This window comes from Pseudoliparis swirei, chromosome 18 (genome assembly GCF_029220125.1).
Source record: "Pseudoliparis swirei isolate HS2019 ecotype Mariana Trench chromosome 18, NWPU_hadal_v1, whole genome shotgun sequence".
Lineage (NCBI taxonomy): Eukaryota > Metazoa > Chordata > Actinopteri > Perciformes > Liparidae > Pseudoliparis > Pseudoliparis swirei.
The window spans coordinates 24,603,780-24,617,885 of NC_079405.1; the positions used below are offsets into that span (position 1 = coordinate 24,603,780).

Genomic DNA, 14,106 nt, shown 5'->3' on the forward strand with positions numbered 1-14,106 from the left:
TCGGAAGCCAGTAATTAAAAGACGCTTGATCCAAGGTCAGGGAGGAGCAGTGTTTAAATGCAATTAGTGCCACGCTCAAATTAATTCACAGTTTTTTTTGGGGATGTGTCATTATTTGTTTAATCAAGGGAGTTCTGGTTGAAGATGCTAAATATGAATCCACACATATTTAAGACACACACACACACACTGGGAAACCTATTTAATTCTGCTTTGATGAATATTAATTTCAAAGTGACCCTGCTCTCATACGCGGAGGTGCGCCTGTGTGTGTGTGTGTGTGCGCACAAGTGTACACACACCACAATCAACCAAATAGCATCCGAGGTGGATTCACCGCTGGTATTTAATAAGGTGATTATGTGGGGGGAAATAAAGCATGTTTGCAACACGTGTTTGCTTTTTGTTCGTCACCTTCATGTTTCAAATCATTGTTTTCTCTCTCTCTCTCTCCCCCCCCCCCACTTCCCCTTCTATCAGAAAAGGAGACTCCGGTGGCGACATCCTGTGGAGCCAGAGATCAAAGTAAGTACTCCTCATGCACACGTCAGTAGAAAGTACAACAAATAGCCCCCCCCCCCCAACACACACACACACACACACGCACCTCCCCTCTCCCCCCGACGTATTTTCTTTTGCATCCACTTCTTCTAACTTTTGGGACACACCGTTTTTTTCTCCAACGTCTTTTAAAAGAGCGACACGTGGCACTTCTTCTGTGAGATCGGGTGCAACAAAACGATACGGCGAGTTTTATGCATTGCAACCGATTTTCCTCGTTTCCCCCCGACGGCACCGACACATTTGCGTCACTTTGAACGACGCCGACGACGGCGACGCGCTGAACCCGAAAAGTCCCGAAGACGTTGCAAGACGGCGTGCCACGGCGCCGCCCCGACTATACCCTCGAAGTCATTACTCCTCGTGTGGTGTATAAACACGTCCAAAACAAACAATGGCCCCGGGCAGACTCCGCACACTGCAAAACAATTTCAAAGCCTGCAGTGTCGTGTAAACACGGCACACGGCCGACCTTCACAGGGGGAAGACTTCACCTTAACGCCGCCGTTTGCTTTATAGTCCCCGTCGACCTTGCTCAGATCTAGTTTACATCTCTTCTGTTCTCTTCAGGTCGATGCAGCTCAGGCTCTCCGCGGATATTTAGGTCGAGGCTTTCAGTGGGCCTGTGTAGAGGATTACACTGTGGTTCTTTTATATTGTAATATATATTATTTATATATATAGACTCATTAAAAGGATTTTTGTTGTTGTTGCAGCGTCTGAAATCATTTTTCGGAGGGTGGGAAAGCGCCGTCCACAGGGCTGTACTTTGTTATTGTCATGCCTTGTGGTTATTTGCATAAAACGCATTCAAACAAAATAGAAGTAAATGATTGTATTTTTTTTTTTAAAGAAGAGAATCGCGGCATTAGCGGTTTTAATTATATCTTAGAAGCATTGGGCTCAGCGTTGGAATGTTAAACGGGTCAGAATTCCCGAAACTTTTTACGCAATTACAAGCGCACACATCCATAACTAGAACGGGCACTCGGTAGAGCGCATACCTTCGCATATCACAAGATTGGGCATTGAATTACGAACATGTTGGCATTAGTTGCATGCCAATTGGATAGAAATTGACCACGCTATGGTAAAAATAAGATTTTGACCTTTTCATGACCTTGACCTTTACCTTTGACCCGATCGATCGCTAAATCTCATCAAATGGTCCCCGGATAATAACCAATCATCCCACCAAATTGCATGCGATTCGGTTTAATACTTTTTGAGTTATGCGAGTAAGACGCATACAAATAAATAAATAAATACACGGCGATCAAAATAAAACCGGTTTGCCTTTGCCCAGCGTTCATTTGAACGCACCGCCATGCACCTCAATGTTACATCCGTTAAGCGTGAGACGATTGGCGCCGGTATTGTTTTGCAAATCCACGTTTTCAGCGGGGACAATGCAGCGTCATCGTGGTCAACATCGGTTGGTCGATGGTCTCGGGGGAACGCTCTTCCAAGGCGCCAAATATCTACATACCGTTTTTTCCACGGGTACCGGTTCTCGATTCTCTTTCCGCAGTGTTATCCCCGTCCACCAACACTTGACCCGCATTTGGCCGTTGTCCGAAATAGCATTTAGACCATCATGGGGGCCTTTAAACTCTTTTTGGAAGTTTTACTAAATCCATTTATATGACTCCTCACTGGAGTCATTTCTCTAGGACAGAGAGGTGGGTACCACTGACCGTGTTTACATGCATTCGAATAACTGGCTTAGTCGGACTGAAATCGAATTATCCCTTTCATGTAAACACCTTTGTCGGACTATGTGCGGTCCGACTACGATCCGATTAACACCCCTGGATAACTCGATCCGATCCGGTTGATAATTCGACTATCGCGGCATGTAACGGTGAATTGGATTAGGAACTGGACTTTGCGTCTTTGCGCATGCTTGAGATCCCGCCGCCCTCCTCCCCCCTCCCTCCCATGTCGTGACCCGGAAGTCGAAAGAGTCGAAAGAGACGATAATGTCACTATTAACATCATGCAAGAATAGTAGAGGGATGTAGCTTCGCCTTGCTCTCTGTTCGCCATCTTTCTCGAAATGTTGATGTTGTTGTTGTTGGTTGTTGTTGGTAGTGGTGAAGAGGTCAAGCGGAAATGGCTGTATCACCACGAGTTGTAATGAAAACAGCGCCACCTATCGTATCGGATATGACATGCTTTCGGCCAATGATTCGAATTACTCACTGCCATGTATATTGGGATAACAGCAGATCCCCCAAAAGATAGCATAGTCCGACTAAAGCAAGATTCGAATTATACCATCATGTAAACGCACCGACTGTCACATGTTGCACTAATAAACTAAGTGTAAATACTACTTTGCTGATGCCTAGATCCCCCCCACACACACACACACACACAGGGACCCCATGGAGTCAAGTAATGAATATTCACACTACGTTTCACAGACTCTTCTGCCTCTGTGAGCCAGGGGGTGACTGTGGGGCGTTGTGAACTCGTATTTTTAATAAAGCCCAGCTGCCGAATGATCAAATAGTGTCTCTCTAATTAAGGCCCGAGTGCACACCCATGTAAAATTCTCTCTGGAATGCTAACAACCTGTGATATTTCCAGAGGAATTCGCTGCGCATGTCTCCGAGGAGGAAGGTGCGTGTGTGTGTGTGTGTGTGTGTGTTTGGGGCTTGGCAGGGAGGAGGTGCAGCGTTCATGTGGCAAGTGTTACGAACTCAGACACTTAGGAAGTAGGACCCAATTGCACGACCCGGGAGCCAGAGATAAAGTATTTGTAAGTACTTTATTTTTCAGTTCTGCAGTGAGCAAATGAAAGCGCTCACGTAGTGAGGGATCAAAAACTTTTCAAGAGCACAAAATACCCTGACCTGATCATGGCAAAAGACAAGACGAACTGACAAGGAACACTGGGAGACAGGGGAATTTAAGCACATGGTAACAAGACACAGGTGGGACCAATCAGGGGCGGGGCTGACACTGATGAGCATAGGAGACAGGTGGGATGACAGGTGAAAACAATCAGGAAGCCTGGAATGAGAGAAAGCTAACATAAATGACCTGAACCTCTCTAGCATATCTGTCGGTGCACAACAGTACCCCTCTAGGGCCAACTCCTGATGGCCCAGGCTGATTGTAAAGTCGTGGATAAGAGTCTTGTCTACGATAAATGAAGCAGCTATCCAGCTTCTAGCCTCAGGACCGTAACCCTTCCAGTCTACCAGGAATTGCTTGCCCTCCCTATTACGGACCTCCAGTAGCTTACGGACCTTGTAAACGTCACCCCTTCAAAGAACTGGGGCGGTGGAGGGGCTTGAGGCGGGAACAAGTGTGCTCTCACACCGGCTTGATTCTACTAACGTGAAACGTTGGGTGCACTCTCAAGGTCCTGGGAGTTGCAAGCGTACCGGCCGGGTTGATGACTCTGGACACTGGAAACGGACCCACAAATCTCGGAGCCAGTTTCTTTGAGGCGACATGGAGTGGTAAGTCTTTGGTAGAGAGCCAAACCTTTTGGCCTGGACTGTAGGAGGAGCGACCCTGCGATGAACGTCCGCAACAGCCTTCATCCGAGCTGAACTGGAGAAGAGACTGGCGAGCACCAGCCCAAACTCTGCGACAACGTCTGATCATGGCATGTGCCGATGGAACCATCACCTCTTCCTCGTTGTTAGGGAAAAGTGGAGGCTGGAAACCATTGACACAATGGAATGGAGAGAGACCTGTGGCCGCCGTAGGAAGGGTATTGTGGGCAACCTCGACCCATGTGAGGTGGTCACTCCAGGTGGTCTGGTTCCGGGAGACGAGACAACGTAGCATAGTCTCTAGTTCTTGGTTCAGACGCTCCGACTGTCCATTTGACTGAGGGTGATAACCTGATGACAGGCTGACGGTGGCACCTATGAGTCGACAAAACTCTTTCCAGAAAGCGGAAATGAATTGTGGACCCCTGTCGGAAACAATGTCATTAGGGAATCCATGGATCCGGAATATGTGATTCATCATGACCTCTGCGGTGACTTTGGCAGAGGGAAGCTTGGTCAATGGGATGAAGTGAGCCATCTTTGAAAATCGATCAACCACTGTTAGAACCGTAGTCTTGCCTCTGGATGAAGGAAATCCTGTCACAAAATCCATCGAAATGTGTGACCAAGGACGTTGGGGAATCGGCAGCGGCTGGAGCAAGCCCATCTTAACTTGAGATGAGGTCTTATTACACGCACACACGCACAAGCCGCTACATACTCTGCCACATTTTTCTTCATGGATGGCCACCAGAAACGTTGTTGAATCCTGAACATTGTTCTTGCTACTCCCGGATGGCACGAAAGCACAGATGAGTGAGCCCAGTGGATGACCTTGGAGTGAAGAGCCTCAGGAACAAACAGCAGATTGTTGGGACACTCGCTAGGTGCTGGATTCATGACATTTGCCTCTTTAACGTCTGACTCCACTTGCCAGGAAAAGGCTCCGATCACACGGTTAAGTGGAAGGATGGTCTTAGGCTCTACCGCAAGTGGTTCGGGATCGTAAAGGCGAGACAAAGCATCGGGTTTTGATTCTGAGACCCGGGACGAAAAGAGAGTGTGAAGTTGAATCTACTAAAGAAAAGTGTCCACCTGGCCTGACGGGAGTTGAGACGCTTAGCCTTTCTTATATATTCTAGATTCTTGTGATCTGTCCAGACTAAACACGGTTGCTCTGCACCCTCTAGCCAGTGTCTCCATTCCTCGAGGGCAGCTTTTACAGCTAACAGTTCCTTGTTTCCCACATCATAATTCCGCTCTGCCGTTGTCAACTTCCGCGACAGGTAAGCACATGGATGCATTTTGTTGTCTTTTGCAGAACGTTGAGACAGTACTCCTCCAATTCACTCATTGGAAGCATCCACCTCGACCATAAACTGGCGCTGGGGATCTGGAATGGTGAGTATGGGAGCTGATGTGAATCTATCTCTGAGAAGTTGGAAAGCGAGATCCGCCTGGGGGGTCCACTTGAAGGGAACCTTAGGAGAAGTCAGAACATGCAGAGGGGCAGCAACAGAACTGAAATTCCTAATAAACTTCCTATAGAAGTTAGCAAATCCTAGGAACTGCTGAACCTTTTTCCTGGAGTCTGGTGTGGGCCACTGGGATACTGCACTGACTTTCGCAGGATCCATTTGGATATGATTAGGTGAGACTATGTATCCTAAGAAAGACACCTCTTCTGTGTGGAACTCACACTTCTCTGCCTTGACATATAGCTGATTCTCCAGTAGTTTCTGCAAAACCTGGCGGACATGGTTAACATGAGATTTAGCGTCTGGGGAGAAAATCAGTATGTCATCCAGATACACAAACACTGAAATATTCAAGAATTCCAAAAACCTCATTCACCAAAGCTTGAAGACAGCCGGTGCATTGCACAGTCCAAAAGGCATTACCAAGTACTCATAGTGACCATTCTGAGTGTTGAATCCAGTCTTCCACTCATCCCCTTTTCTTATTCTAACCAAGTGATATGCATTTCTTAAATCCAACTTGGTGAATATCTTGGCCGTGTGAAGCAGTTCAAAAGCAGATGACATGAGTGGCAGAGGATAGCGGTTCTTCACCGTAATGTCATTTAGTGGACTGTAGTCTATGCAAGGTCTCAGAGACCCGTCTTTCTTTCCCACAAAAAAGAATCCCGCTCCGGCTGGAGACGATGAAGGACGGATAATCCCTGATTTGAGTGAAGAGGAGATGTATTCATCCATTGCTGTTCTCTCAGGTCTCGAAATCGAGTAAAGTCTCCCTTGGGAATGGGGCTCGGTAAGAGATCAATGGGACAGTCAAAATCTCGGTGAGGAGGTAGCGACAAGGCTTTAGACTTGTTAAAACTTCCTTTAAATCATGGTAACAGGAAGGTACCTTCTGTAGATCAGGATAGTCAGGGTGATCTATAATGATCCTACTAGAGTCTGTTGGTGCATTAACAGGTTGCGAAAGTTTACACCTGCCCTTACAATCCTCTCCCATTCCTTAACTTTCCTGAAAGCCAGTCTATGTGAGGATTGTGGATCTTCAGCCAAGGAAACCCCAAAATAATCGGGTACTGAGCCGACTCAAAATATGAAATTGCATGCTCTCGGTATGGTCCTTATTTATAGTAATCCGTATGGGCTCAGTGCAATGGGTAACTGTGAACAACAAGCGGCCGTCTAAGGCACTGGCACTAACAGGATGAGATAGCGGGACAGTTTTTATTTTTAGCTGTTTGACTAGGCCCCAGTCTATAAGGCTTTCGTCAGCCCCTGAGTCTATTAACACACCCTGGTCAATGGTCTGATTGTTAATACAAATGTCTACCTGAGTAACAGGTCGAGGAGGGAAGTCTGCAGGAAACTTGCTCACCAGCGCCCTCCTTTTGACTGGTGAGCACGATCTTTTCCCGGGCATGAAGCGAGTTGATGACCCGGCTGGCCGCAGTAGAAACAGCAACCCTCCCGTAGACGGCGCTGCCTCTCCTCCAGCGAAAGCCTGGTTCTTCCAAGCTGCATGGGTTCACCGGAGTCATTCGGAAGTGTAGTCCTCTGATGGTCCGGTAACATGAGCTGGAAATCCTCAGCTGGCGGCGCGACCCTCCGAGGCGAATTCTGGAAGCTGGGAATAACAACTCGGTTGCGTCGACGCTCCTCTCTCTTTCGAAGACGGTTATCGATCCGGATGGCCACAGCGATGAGGATTCCAGATCCCGGGTGTCTCCAATGGAGCCAGCTGGTCCTTTATCGGTTCCGAAAGTCCTGTCATGAAGGCGTCACGAAGAGCCGGAACATTCCATCCGCTGTCCGCTGCTGCTGTACGAAACTCGATGGCATAATCAACCACCTGACGGTTGAGCTGACGTATTTGAAACAGTCTTCTGCTGGCCTCCATAGCAGGCGATGAGTGGTCAAAAATGCGGCTCATAGTCTCTATGAAATCGGCCAATGAGTAACATAGTTCGGTGTCTCTAGACCATTCTGCAGTAGCCCAGGCTGCAGCTCTTCCCGTTAAATGAGACACAATAAACGCCACTTTACCATGCTCAGATAAAAAAGCTGCTGGGTTGTGTTGGAAATGCAGATCACACTGTACCAGAAAGGCTCTGCAATTCGAAGAGTCTCCGGAAAATCTCTCCGGAAGAGCCAGCCGTAACGGGGAAGAAACAGCCTGACCTGGGTAGTCAGCTGGAGTTTTGACAGGCAAACTCTCAGCTGTGGATGACGTCACCGGAGGAGCAGTCTGTTGATGAGTGAAAAATTATTCATTTGGGCAACCAGTTGTTGCATCTGTGTAGATAATTCTTCCTGAACCCGGCCTGGCGTCCTCTCAGCTCTTGTATTTCCTGGCTGACTTTGTCCAGCTTTTCCTCGTGATGAAAAATCGTCACGCCCTGTACCGACAGAGCGGCGTGAGCGTTCTTGGGTCGGCTGGGTCCATAATGGTCAGTTCGTTCTGTTACGAACTCAGACACTTAGGAAGTAGGACCCAATTGCACGACCGGGGAGCCAGAGATAAAGTATTTGTAAGTACTTTATTTTTCAGTTCTGCAGTGAGCAAATGAAAGCGCTCACGTAGTGAGGATCAAAACTTTCAAGAGCACAAAATACCTGACCTGATCATGGCAAAGACAAGACGAACTGACAAGGAACACTGGGAGACAGGGGAATTTAAGCACATGGTAACAAGACACAGGTGGGACCAATCAGGGGCGGGGCTGACACTGATGAGCATAGGAGACAGGTGTGATGACAGGTGAAAACAATCAGGAAGCCTGGAATGAGAGAAAGCGAACATAAATGACCTGAACCTCTCTAGCATATCTGTCGGTGCACAACAGCAAGCCAACATGTTGTTCACATCCGTGTCAGATTGAGGCTAATGAAGGCCAGGCTGATCCTTGGATGCAAGCCTTAAGTAAATGATCCCTCTTTGAATATATTAGAGCCCCCCCCACACACACACACACACTTTACCGTGTTGTCTTGTGGTCTGACGAGGCCGGTCCAAACGGCAGTCACGCTCCTCGCTCATGTACCCCTCCAGCCTCGTTGCAGCAGCATTGTTACACTGGCACTCATCCTTTCCCGGTTAGTGCTTCTGCAAAACAGTTTGATAGTAAATGGAAAGTATGAGTGTTTTGTCATTTGACAATGTAAATGAGCGATCTGAATATCCTCCCCCCCACACCCTCTTAAGAGGGATTGCATTTACATAACAGGCCTGGGGTTTGGTACTCATGCAAATTGTTCTCGTAGGGATGTTTTCTCATTTATTTTTTATTTATTTTATTTTTGAAGCTTTATAAAAAAAAGTTGTTTATCAATGCTATTGTTTTTTATATTTTTTTTATAGAAATAATACAAATAAGACAATTCACTATATCTGTGAGATGAACGCGAAACATCAAAATAAATAATCTCTTTCCGTTGCAATCTATGACCACACTGGCACTTTGCATGTAAATGAATCCTAAACGTGTAATTACGAGGCACTTTTGAATATTGATTGGAAAGACAAGGACATAGAAATGAAGCACTCGAGAATGCAGCCCCCCCCCCCCTCACCCCTCTCCCTCCCTTAAGCTACTGTAACATCCCATTAATAAATACCTCTCTGGCTCTTTAGTGCCGGACTCGCCTTCTACGCTGAGTGAAACAATGTCGTTTGATTTCCGCTGATATGGCATGTGTACTTCACAGATAGATGGATGGGATGGATCCAATTAGCCGTGGTCGTTGCCCGTGTATTTAAGCTGACAGCGGGAGTCCTCGCGTTGAATATCCTTGATTTTTTTTTGGTCGTTTTTTTTTTCCGCGGGGAAAAATTGCTCTTTGCGAGGTACTTTTAAAAGCCCATAAAGAGCACAGTGTGAGGAATGCACCTCAGATGGAGATTTGATTTACAGCCGCAGAAAAACTTTCTCAATTAGGAGGGAAAATAATTGATTTTCAGACGGGCCGTGCGCAATGACGGAGAGTACTTAAAGGATGATAAAGTGACCGAGATCCATACCTTTTCTTCTACCCTCTTTCCTGTTATACACAATCAACACTGCAAATGACTTCTGACTTTTTTACTTACGATTTCATGCGAGGTTTATTTGCAGATAATGCATATTTGTTAATGCAGAGCACTTTGCCGCCGATACACTCGGGCAGGAGCGATGGCTCGGCGACACTCGGGCGCGCAGGTGCAACGTTGACCCCTCCTCCCCTCCCCTCTCCCTGACCTTCTACACGGCTGGCACCACGCCGATCCGTTTGTACGCGCGAGAGCTGTTTGTAAACACGGGCAGAAGGACGGGAGGGAGGGGAGGGAGGGGAGGGAGGGCCCATTGGCCCCCGGTCGAGCGTTGTGCCCCCTGGCGGACGACGCAACGTGACACGCAACAGATGTGCCGCGCAGGCTGGAATCAGGCGCGGCGAAGGAGGAGAGGGGGTAAGGGGGGTTTGGGGGGGCGCCGTGATGAGGCTCCCAGTTAGGGGTGGGACATGTTAATGAAATTCTCGGCAGTTTAATCCGCCCCGCCGCCGCCGGCCCCCGTAAGCAAATAGCACGGCCGCCGTGGAGGGGGAGGGGGGGATCCAACATTCCATCATCGGAAACAAGTGATCGACTGAAGGTGCAGCAGCAGCTGCTTGACTGATGGCGCACGACAGACTGTCGCCCCGCATCTGTTTACCACTCCGACAGCCACACAAGTGTTTGTATCCGCGGCTGTAATTGAGCGATTTTCCCGAGGGCAGCTGTGACCCACACTAAGTTATATCCCAACTTTCCATTAAGTGTGTGTGTGTGTGTGTAGGGGGGGGGTGGGGAGTTCTGATAGTAATCACGCCACCGGCAACGCCGCTATGTAAATATGGCTTATCAGCGTCGCCCATTTGGTTAAGTGACGGGGACGTGGGTGACTCGGCTCCGCGGCGGCGACAACAGGCCGCCGCCGCGGAGCCGAGTCACCTATTAAACACAGGTAATGCGCATTGTTGCACATAATCGCGGAAGCGGCCGGGGTGTCGCACCAACATCGGGTAGAAACGGATGCAAATGAGTCCAGCGAAGGCACGCGGGCAACGCTTAACCGTCCGCATGCACAAGCGTATGGAAATTTGGAATATCTCAATCTCAAACGCACCGTTTAAATATTCAAATGGCAACGCCAGACAATATGATGCACTGTGGCTTTTGTGCATTTACGTACAACTCTGTTTGCTGCCGCTCGGAGCCGGGGACGATACGGGGAAGAGGGAGGGGGAGGGGGGGACACGCCGAGCTCTGATATGGAGCACACACACGAAGCCTTTAGGGACACACCGTCCAGTCTTCAGAAGCCAAAGTTACCGCGCTCCTTGAGAGCAGGAGTGGAGCGTCTAAATGTTGTTTTCTTTGATTTCATTGCGGTAACAAGAGAGTCTGAAGTCTGAGGTTGGCCCTCTTCAGGGATAACGGGCCACCTGACGGAGCGTCCGCTCGTGGCGCACGTCCAGCCGAGTCTTCACTGAAGCACACGTTGAAGTTCAAACGGACAGTATTCTTGACAAATCATTTCCTTTCCCAAAAGTTTCCTTCACTTGAGCCGCTTGTGCCCAAAAGGTTTGAATTCAGTGCGATGAGGAAACATTGCCACACACCAAATCTTCTGATCGGGTCTAACGTCTTTAAAACATGACATACTAAATCACACAGGAGGAGTAAAAAGTGCGTGAACCAGGTGATCTCAGACCCTCGATTTACTGCGCATCACAACAAACGCACACAATTTGATCATTCAACCAAAGCAGACACACAAACAAGAGGGACATGAACACAAAGGCCCTTCTCCAATTTGAAAACAAAAATAACAAGAGAATCGTAAAATCTGACCCGACCGCCCTCCACCACTCCCCCGCCCCTGCACCTGAATAAAAGGCCGCTGTATTAAAGGCCACAGTCCATATCCAGAGGGCTTTTGCTGCTTTTCTGTCGGTAAGTATCTTAATTTTAGAAATTTTTACCACCCTACCATTATTTAACCCTCCTGTTGCCTTTACATTTACTAACATATTTTACCCTCGGGGTCAATTTGACCCCAGCAATTAAAACCTCCAGAAAATTATTAGAATTAATATTGTTTCCCAAGTTTAAGTGTGAGGTACTTTATGTTTGTTTGTTGACGACCTAAATAGCCCTTTAAATATATAAAAAAGTTGATATTTCTTATATGTTTGACACAGTGAAAAACAGCCTTGGGTCAAATTGACCCCAAGGAACACCGACATTAAACATTGAATGGGGTCAAATTGACCCGAAAGGTAACAGGAGGGTTAAGCAAGCCCTCAAAACACACCTCTTCCAACTCGCTTTCACCTGCTAATCCCTGATTAATTACCCCGATACGACTCATACAGCTTCCCCAGTTTGTGTTCCTTTCTTTATGTTACTGTTCCTGTTTGTTTGTTTTGTCTGCTTTCTTTTTGTTTTGTTCTGTTTGTCTCTTGTTCCCTGTAAAGCGTCTTTGGGTACTTAGAAAAGCGCTATAGAAGTCTGAATTATTATTATTATTATTATTTAGATCACATGACAAATTACACTCAAAAGTGTGTTTATTCAATGTTTCTGATATTTAACTTCAATGTTTTTGATATTTAACGAACTAAAAAGAAATACTTCATTGTGCTTCTTTTCGTGAGATACGGACATTTTCTCACCATCGTACTTTTCCTATATTTGGGAGCGTGGGGGCCGTGTGCTCAGAGACTAATCGAAGTACGATAAGAAGAAAACGTGTTTGTCAGCCAAAGCGTGTTTTTCCGTTGCGAGGCACACACCGCTTCAGATGTTAACGGGTGTTTTCACGTGTTGTGTTTTTTAGTTTTTTTGGGGAGGGGGGGTTTCCCTAGAAAGATCGAAGTGAGAGGTGCATTTTGTTTGCAAGGTGCTGAGAAATCGACGAGGAACATGTGAAAGTAGAGACATGAGTCAGCATCCGCCGGGTCTCACTCAAGAAACGAGGTGTTACAGCATCTTAAAAAAAGAAGCAAAGAAAGTCCCCTCCCCAGGAATTGCTCAAATCAGAGTCCCCCATACAAATAGCTCAGTGCGTGAAAACGGCATATATATATTTCTTTATTCCAGACTCGTGAGTCCATAAGACAACAAAAACAAGTACAACAACAATATATAAAATACAATACGAGGACACACGTCGAATCATTGCAGCTAAAAAGACACTCGTGGTTAAAAAACATACCAACACTTGTTCCATTGCTTCCGGAAACAGGAACAAGACCTGTTATCACTCGGTGCTGAGTCAGCAACATTTATGCAACATGTTTCAAATTTGGATCCATCGGCTTTTTGGAGAAACAAAACAATGGAGCCAAAAGTAAAGAAAAATGTCTGCAATCGTGGTCGCGGAAGATCTTTAAAAAAAATTATTTGGGACTGTCGCTGTAGAAAGACGAGATTGCCGGTTCTTATGAAACACAGTAAGACATGAGACGTCTGAATAATGTACCGAGTGAGGCTGTTACTTGACGCCTTATCACTTTGTGTTTAAATTTAGCCGGTGTCATTGTCCAGCGGCGTGATTCATAGTTTATCGGTCTTGATTATACATCTCCATGAAATATCTCCTCCCATCTGTCATTAAACTGCAGATGTAAACCGGCTAGATTTTTTCAATCAGGCACTTTTAATAAAACAAATTTCAAAGAAGAATAAAATGAAAATTACAAAAAGGAATAGCCATCAGGATCTACTTGCATGCAGGTGCGACCATATATATATATATATATATATATATATATATATATATATATATACAGGACTGTCTCAGAAAATTAGAATATTGTGATGAAGTTCTTTATTTTCTGTAATGCAATTCAAAAAAAAAATGTCGGCATTTTTCTATTCATTACAAATCAATGAAATATTTGCAAGCCTTTTATTCTTTTAATATTGCTGATTATGGCTTACAGCTTAAGAAAACTCAAATATCCTATCTCTAAATATTAGAATATCATGAAAAAGTATACTAGTAGGGTATTAAACAAATCACTTGAATTGTCTAATTAAAACACCTGCAAGGGTTTCCTGAGCCTTGACAAACACTCAGCTGTTATAAATCTTTTTTTAACTTGGTCTGAGGAAATATTAAAATTTTATGAGATAGGATTTTAGAGTTTTCTTAAGCTGTAAGCCATAATCAGCAATATTAAAAGAATAAAAGGCTTGCAATATTTCAGTTGATTTGTAATGAATCCAGAATGCATGACATTTTTTTTTTTTTTTGCATTTACAAATAAAGAACTTTATCAGTATATATAGAATAAGTCCTGACAGCACTGTGCATCATCAAACTTAAAAAAAAAAAAAAAAATAAGGGAGGGAGAGAAAGCCCGAGGCCTTTATTTCACCATCTAATCCCTGTAAATCTCTCGCGGAGCTTCTTTTTAATACACCGGCGCCGAGGCTTCGCGGTCGGCACGTGTCGGCCTCACGTCTGAATGCGTGAAGTCCGGATTACAGAGCGGTTTGAGGCGGAGCGAGCCGCAACCCCGGCCGC

The 14,106-nt window shown here is 46.1% G+C and overlaps 1 protein-coding gene across 10 annotated transcripts in view; it reads left to right on the forward strand.

Annotated features, from left to right (window-relative positions):
• Positions 1-14,106, forward strand: part of foxp1b (forkhead box P1b) — a 171,511-nt gene that overhangs the window by 36,735 nt on the left and 120,670 nt on the right. For 9 of the 10 annotated variants that reach the window (XM_056438293.1, XM_056438292.1, XM_056438294.1 and 6 more), the window contains one exon: positions 481-525. The gene's annotated coding sequence lies outside the window, so the exon portion shown is untranslated. The remainder of the gene's footprint in view (positions 1-480; positions 526-14,106) is intronic. The other variant, XM_056438296.1, reaches the window with a different exon arrangement.